Genomic DNA, 7,769 nt, shown 5'->3' with positions numbered 1-7,769 from the left:
TTAGCATGTGTTATGACACAATTTGATGACATATTAGCCAACAGAGCCATCTCAGGATAGTTTGAATAGTAATCAATGATCACTAAATAGTCTTTTCCTTTAAGATGAAATAAATCCATTCCAAATTTTAGCCATGGTGATGTTGGAATGTCAGATATTATCATTGGTTCTTTGAATAAATGATGGTTTAATAAATAAAGTACAGCCAAATAATCCACAGTACAGCACAGCTGAGCGGAAAGGCAAAGGCTCAACACTGGTAGCAAAACTGGCACACGAATGGACGGCTGATGGCAGACTGGTACACACATACGACTAGGACCCGACAAGGAACAAAGAACACAGGAGGGGTTAAATACACAGAGAGTAATCACAGAAAGGAGACACATCTGGGAATAATGAAGAGGAGACAGGCCAAAACGGAGACTCAGAGACACAGAAACTCAAAGTAAACACAGAGAAAAATACAGATCACGACGTTATCCGCCCCCCTCAACGTTGGCTACCAGACGGCCATAAGAGAAAAACAATCCAAAACCAGGATTGGCGGAGGGGCACTGGACAGGGGCCAAGAGTTCAAAACAACAAAAAACAATCCAACAGACTGGACGGAGGCGCAGGAGCTGGAACCCACAAGGAAGGTCCGGCGGACGTTGATGGCACAGAAGACGGACATTATGGGGAAGATCCTGTAGGCAATGTCTGCTTGATGGCCGGACGCTTGGAGAAGGCGACGAGGGGGGGCACAAGGAGGCGGGGACTCGGGAATACCGGGACCCATAGGGGAGGGAACTCAGAGGGGCACTAGGAAATAACTCACTTACTGGGGCAATTAAGCCCCTAAGTGGGGAAGTTAACCCCTCACTGGGCTGGAGACCTACTTATAGGGGCTGCAGCTGGCTCTGGAACGGTAATATGTATTAATACTTGGACTGTTGCATGTAATTGGGGCTCTTAGCTGATGGTGCTTATTTATTGATTCTTCATTTATTGATGTACTAAATACCAAAACTGGCTGGTAAATTCAGAAAGCTATTAGCAGACAAAAAATTAGCATGAACCTGACTTTGAAATATAGTTTATGACTTTAAAAGTTTATAAGATTGATTTTGTCGGACTTGTGTCCATTTGACTAACAACACAAACTATAAAAATATTTTCCTCTCCCTTTGTTATCACTCTTGCAGGTATTTTTAGGTATGATATGAGGATCATTGTTGCCAAAGGCAGCTGCACTTTGCTGCCATCTCCTGCCATCTGCTGGAGTTGATGGGATTTGCAACAACTGAAGGTTTTTCATGGAATCTGATTGGTGATCCATTGCAGAAATAAGTAACAGCCTTTTGGCTTGTTTTAATAATTTCTGCATTCTGTTGAAGATCTCCAGGTTTAAAAAAGAAAATAAAAGGTTAGTTTTCCTTTCAAAGATGTCTTTATAAAGGAGATAAAAGGCTAATCTACTTTTTTTAATAACTTAAATTACATAAAAGTCTTTGTGATTTTTGAGGAAAACATGAACTGTCTGATCTCAAACAACAATGCTCCAAAATATTTAATGAGATTTTGAGATTGAGTCAAACTGAAGGAAACTGGTTGTACTGGATTTTATTTAGGAATAAGTTGCATTACATTGATTTGTGCATCTGTATTTAATGTGTCATTAAGCTTCCACTTAACAGTTATGCACTTCTTTGTTCTGGTGACTCAGTAAAATCCCAGAAAATTATTTTATTTACAAATTTTTACCAATATTATCATTTGTAAATGATAAAATGTGGAAGAGATGTTAATATTTTTAATGAAGTGCATTATTGAACACTCACAAATTTTGAATATAAATTAGGCTTTCTGGTATAGAAAAGAAAGTGGCTGCTGCATTGTTGGCAGAATAAATTCAAAACTAGAAGTTTATTGTGACTTTTTAGGCAAACTAAAGATCTGAACACAAGAGGGCTCTCTTGTTTCATCTAAGATCAGGAGACTTTCAGTACTTTAATATTTTGCAAGAAGGTTTTAATAAAGGTTTTCTTTTTTAGCCATTTGTTTCATACTGACCCAGAAAAGCTGAACTTTAATGTTCGTTTTCTTATCAAACTGTAGTTGAATTGAATTAGTTCCTGCAAGAGATTCTTTTCCAATTATTCACTCCTTTCCAACAGCAGCTGGCTGCAGCTCACTGCTCAGGTCTAACTGTTGTCACAGCTCTGTATTAAAGGACAATTCAGAGATTTGATGCTGGTGATTAAATCACGTTTATTAGTTTGGCTGCACATCTGTCTTGCTGTAGGTTGTAAGCTTTGTAAGTTTGTACGGTAAGAAAACTTTATATTTTACTATAATTTATACTTTAGTATATGCAAGAAGACGGGTCTCTTTCTTGATTTACCAGCAGCAGAGGGTTTAGAAATATTTGACTGAAAGTTTTGGTTTTAACATTTACATCAATAGTTTCAAGAGCCATCTTTTAATTACGTTGTTTGTACTTTTAAGTGTATGTTCAGATGAACAATGTGGCTAAATAGAAAGGCTCTAACTGCTAACTTGTGTTCCTTTATAAATCACTGAATGCCTTGTTGGCTGCGGGTGATGGAAGAGGAAACAAAGAGTAGATTTTCAGAAACAAGTCCTGGTGTAAATGAGAAACATCCTCTCCAAACTCCACAGTGATTGGACTAATGTCAGGTTCATTGGTTTCTGTTGTGGTAATGTCTGAATAATTCAAGCTTTCTCTCACCTCTAACCTCTGTTCATATCCCTCTTAAGCACTTCCAGCCCCAAAAAACAGCCAATGCAGGAACCTCAGATGGACTGATCCAAATGTAGAAGTGTTGTTGAAATTGTTAAAATTGTGAGTTTTGATTATTTTGAGGTGAGCTGAGGGAGTTCTTGCTTGTTTACAGCAGAACGTTTACATGATTATGTTTGTACAATGAACAATAATCTAATGAACAGAAATCAATGGAAAAGCTTTAACCTTCTTCCTGTGAACATCGACTTAGAGCTTAAATCAGAATGTACCTGAAAATGTTTCTGATTTTAACACCCATTCATCAAAACATTTGTCACAGCCAGTCTGAGTCTGTTATGGGCCTCACTTGTAAAATAATCAATCAGTCTGCTCAGACCACACTGGTCAGTTTCTGAATCTTTTAACTGTCTCTGGTCTTTTGTTGCCTTATTTTTGTCTTCAAACCTAAAAATATCTCTTGAATATATTCAGAGATAATGAAAAGCTTTGCACTTTGCACAACAGGTTTTAGATTAAATCAATGAAAATATAATTTTAGAAACAGGATCCAACTTAGTTTTGGATGGAATCAAACTGGTTGAAATAAATTAGTTTTTGATATTCCAGATTTATTTTATATTTCCCGTTTTGTGTGTTTGTTTCATAATGTTATGGTTTACCTCAAAGAGCAATAAATGAATATTTAAACCACATGTCAGAATGAATTAAACACTCATTTTAATAAGTAAAACATCAGCACAAATACAAAATCTTCCCAGTTTGGAAGCCGTGCAGAGACTTTCAGAAAGACACAGATAGTTTTTTAGATGCAGGTCAGAATAAGCTTTCATTTGGCATCAATAAGAAGAAATTAAGCATTTATATATGTAATAATACATGTAGAAATATGTAATATAATAAACGATGGTGGTCTAACAAGGAAATATGATTTTCAGTGCCAGCAAATGAACTCTGGATGCTGTTTTGCATCACAACAGATATTAAAACCTAAACAGTCTCAGTATTTGTTTCAGTCCTGTTTTCATGATCTGTGCTGATCGTCTCCTGAATGTTATATTTTTACAAGAACAGATTGAAGCCAGAAACTTATCCAGGATGGTTTTCCGAGTGAACAAATACAAAGTTGTGTCTGCAAGAGGACTAAAAACCACAAAGAAAATCCACCATTAAGCTCCTTCTATAGCATTCGCCAGTCAAACTCCATACGCATCTAAGAGCACACTCATCTTGGGCAGATAAAGACTATAATAATCAGCACAGCAACCTGAATGGCTACTATTCGTCGTTTTTCATCTGCTGATACACTGAGCGCTCCAGAAAGAGCTTTGATAGTCCCAACCAGGAAGAAGACTAAGAAGGGAAAAGGCAGGAGGAGAACAATTATGAAGAAGGTGTCAGCCATCGTATACTCCTTTATCCCACCGCCTAATACTGGAAACAAAATTGGAAGTATCCAGACCACAATGCAGACCACCACATATCTCTTGTTCTTTCTGCTGAATCTGTACCACAGAGGTTTGGCAATGACCAGATACCTGCAATAACAGAAAGACATGTTTAGTCTCTGAAGGCTATTAAGGGCAGATTAATGTTTTATATCAGACAAAAGGAGTAAATATGGAAACATACCTTTCAAAGGAGATACACACCATGAATCCAACACTGACTATTACACCAAGATCTATAATAATTATGTATGTGGAATCAACATCATTGAGTCTAGTAAAATCTAGTGGAATCCTGCAGCAGAGCTGAAAGATATCAGAGACGAGGAGGTTGATGACATAGACTGGAACATCCTGACCCTTTCTCACCTGTGAGAAAAAAAACAGAAAAATATTAATGGAATGATAATATTGTGTTATTAATATTAAAATGTTGCTTATTTCCACACATTCCAGTCATTTCTAGGGAAGACAGACTTAAACCTACATAACAAAACCATCATAAAACACTAAAGATAAATAAACCCTTTCATCAAACTTTTTTGACAGGTGACCTTTGACCCTGACATCCGGTGACCAGAAACCAAATGTCTGGTTGTCAGAAATTACAATACCAGATATCCAGCCAGCGGATGTCAGGGAGCCAGATATCATGCAACTGGATGAGTCAGTTTTATGAAAACATAAAATAACTGTATCATAATTCTACTCTCTGGATTAAGTTACATTTGGAATCAGGTCTCTGTCCAGCTGCAGCCCAGTAGGGTTGGTTTTTTCCCTGACTTAGAACTCACACAGTTATACAAGCTGCAGCTTCCTCTCTACTATAAAACCAGAATGATGTTTCAGAATATCTGACTGGATGTCAGGGTCAAAGGTCACATTTTCTCCATCAAAAAAGTTTGATGGAAGGGTGTTCTTTTAGTTTATCACAGTTTAAAAAACGAACTCTTAGTCAAATATCACATTGATTGTTAATAATAGGCTAAAGTTTCAATGTACTCACCTGTAAAAAAACTGCAATCATCACTATAAGAATTAAAACAAATCCAATGCCAATGGTGATCCGATTTAGCACATGTAAGAATTTGAAAATGCCGATCCAAAAAGCCAAGTCAAACTAAGATTATCGTCTAATGATGAGCCGTTGTCGTCGCCTTTGTAGAAATTGAAATAGTCATAGTTATCCTCATCATCCTCATCATCTTCATCAGTGTAATCAAACCGTTTGGAAATGGTAATTGAATACTGTAGTGTTTATGTTCATCTCATCCATCCTAATATTGATGATGGGAGTAACTGTAAACAGATATGATGATACATGTGTAAAATATGTCTAATTGATCTGGAATCAAGGATACTTAAATCCAGGCCTGGAGGGCCGATGTCCTTCAGCCTTTATATATTCCTGGTTCAACACACCTCAGTCAAATATCTCAACACGTCCTCAGTATGCAGTCAAGATCTCCAGAGTGACTTGTGGCCTGAAACAGACACAATAAATTCTAAATATTCATGTATTCAATATATTCACAAGTGGACAAATTTCATCATCATCATCATCAGATTTTCATATTGTTCTTTTTGTTTTCTAACTGAGTTCAGTCTATGAATATCCAACCTGAAAAATCCAAACATGTCCTTTCAGTATATGTAAAATATCACTTTGTGTGAGTTCATAAATGTGTTATCCAGACAAACCCCCTTAGCAGCTACTTTATAGACTCCTATTCTTCCAACCCAGAAAAGGAATTAGACCAGATGATACTTACTTACTAACTGATACTTATCTAGCAACGCTGAATAGGAGAATCTAGTTTATCTAGTAAATATACTTTAGATTAACATTACAGATTTTTTTCTTTTCTTAATATAAAATACACTTTTTATAAAAATGTTATGTTGTTTTATTCTCCACAAAAACACAAAGAGAATAAACTTTAAGATACTGTTGTTAGTTTATAAACCACTGAACATCTTAACATTAAAGATCTGTTGTTGACATAGCAACCTTCCAGACCTCTCAGGTCCTCTGGTTCTGCTCTGCATCCTCAGAACCAGAACCAAACAAGGACAAGCAGCATTCAGCTTCTATGCACCACAAATCTGGAACAAACCTCCACAAAACAATCATAACAACTGAAACACTGAGCTCCTTTAAATCACAAAACAACTCACCTGATCAGAGTTGCTTTTGAAAAATAATAAATGATACACTGACCAACAGTTTGATGAGTAATGTTTACTGGTTTTCTAAGTTTTTGATTGTGTTTCCTATGACTGTGTATTTTTGTGTTGTTATGATGTAAAGCTCTTTGAACTGCCTTGCTGCTGACATGTGCTTTTCAAAGCTGATCCATTGATTATATTGACAGAACTGACTGAGTTTATCAGGAGAAATTCACACTTGAAAGTTCCTAAAATGAAACTTGACATCTGCTTTGGTTCAGGATTTGTGTTTTCAGCAGTAGAAAAAGATCAGTTAGTTCAGATAAAACCATGAGTGGATATCAAAAAGCTGATGACCCTAAACCCCCTAATAAAGGTTTAGGGGAAAAATGCAAACAAAGTGCAAACATTGTTCCACATATTAGTTTTAGATTTTTGCTGTATGCTGAAAAGAAGCTTTTCCAGTCACTTTGATGACTCAAAGCGCTTTACACTAGAGTCACATTCAGCCATTCACACTCACATTTACACACCTATTCCCAGACCGGTAGGCAGCACCCTATGAGCTTCACAGAACATAAACCTGGCCACATCATGTCGTCATAGAAACAGCTACCAAACAAACTGACAGCATAAATTTAATGTAACATTATTTGTATTTAAACAATGTTCAAAATAAATGACATATGAACAGTTTTAGTGAGATTATGTTAAGAAATTAAAAAATATTTTAAATGCGCAGAAAAGGGAATAAAATGTGAAATCAGAGGATATTTAGTTACATTTAACTTCAGTTTGAAATTGTTTAAATTTCTAGTCACTCACTAGTGACCAGTGAGTGGAGGCTCACTGGTCACTAGTGGACCAGTGAGCTTCCCTACTGGTCCACTAGTCACTCTGTGTACTGTGACGAAGCTCCACGTTAGTCTTTGAACACAACTACCATTACTATTCAGAAGAGAACCAGATTTGATGGCTTACCACAGTTGAGCGCTGAACAGACTGTTTGGAATTTTCAGTTTTCCTTTGTATTTATAAGCAACCAGTAGGGGCGCCAAAAACCACTCATCACAGGACAATCATGAAACATATTTTAGCAAGAATTTCATTTATATCTAATACTGTTGCATTAGTATTTATACACAACACATTACAATTACTTTCTAATGTCACCATGTCAGTTTTTAATTTTCATTTTCGGACCGGTGAAGCAATTGAGATCCGACTGTGGAACTAACTTCCTCGGAGCGTGCAAGAAACTTGGCAAAAACTCCAACACACTGCTTTTGCAATCTTTTTTGGCATCGTTGGAGGAGTCAATACTTGCCAACCTTTCAACCGTGGCGAAAGTGGCAATCAGGGAAAACCTAATCTTCAAGTTGTGCTTTTGAAGGACTGTCAAGCCT

The 7,769-nt window shown here is 36.7% G+C and overlaps 1 pseudogene; it reads right to left on the bottom strand.

Annotated features, from left to right (window-relative positions):
- Window positions 1-479: 479 nt before the first annotated feature.
- On the bottom strand, window positions 480-7,366 carry LOC129354236 (G-protein coupled receptor 4-like; annotated as a pseudogene).
- Between the last annotated feature and the right edge of the window lie 403 nt (window positions 7,367-7,769).

The sequence above is a fragment of the Poeciliopsis prolifica genome, unplaced genomic scaffold (genome assembly GCF_027474105.1).
Source record: "Poeciliopsis prolifica strain line A6 unplaced genomic scaffold, Auburn_PproV2 SCAFFOLD106, whole genome shotgun sequence".
Lineage (NCBI taxonomy): Eukaryota > Metazoa > Chordata > Actinopteri > Cyprinodontiformes > Poeciliidae > Poeciliopsis > Poeciliopsis prolifica.
This window is presented reverse-complemented; position numbering and strand designations above follow the sequence as displayed.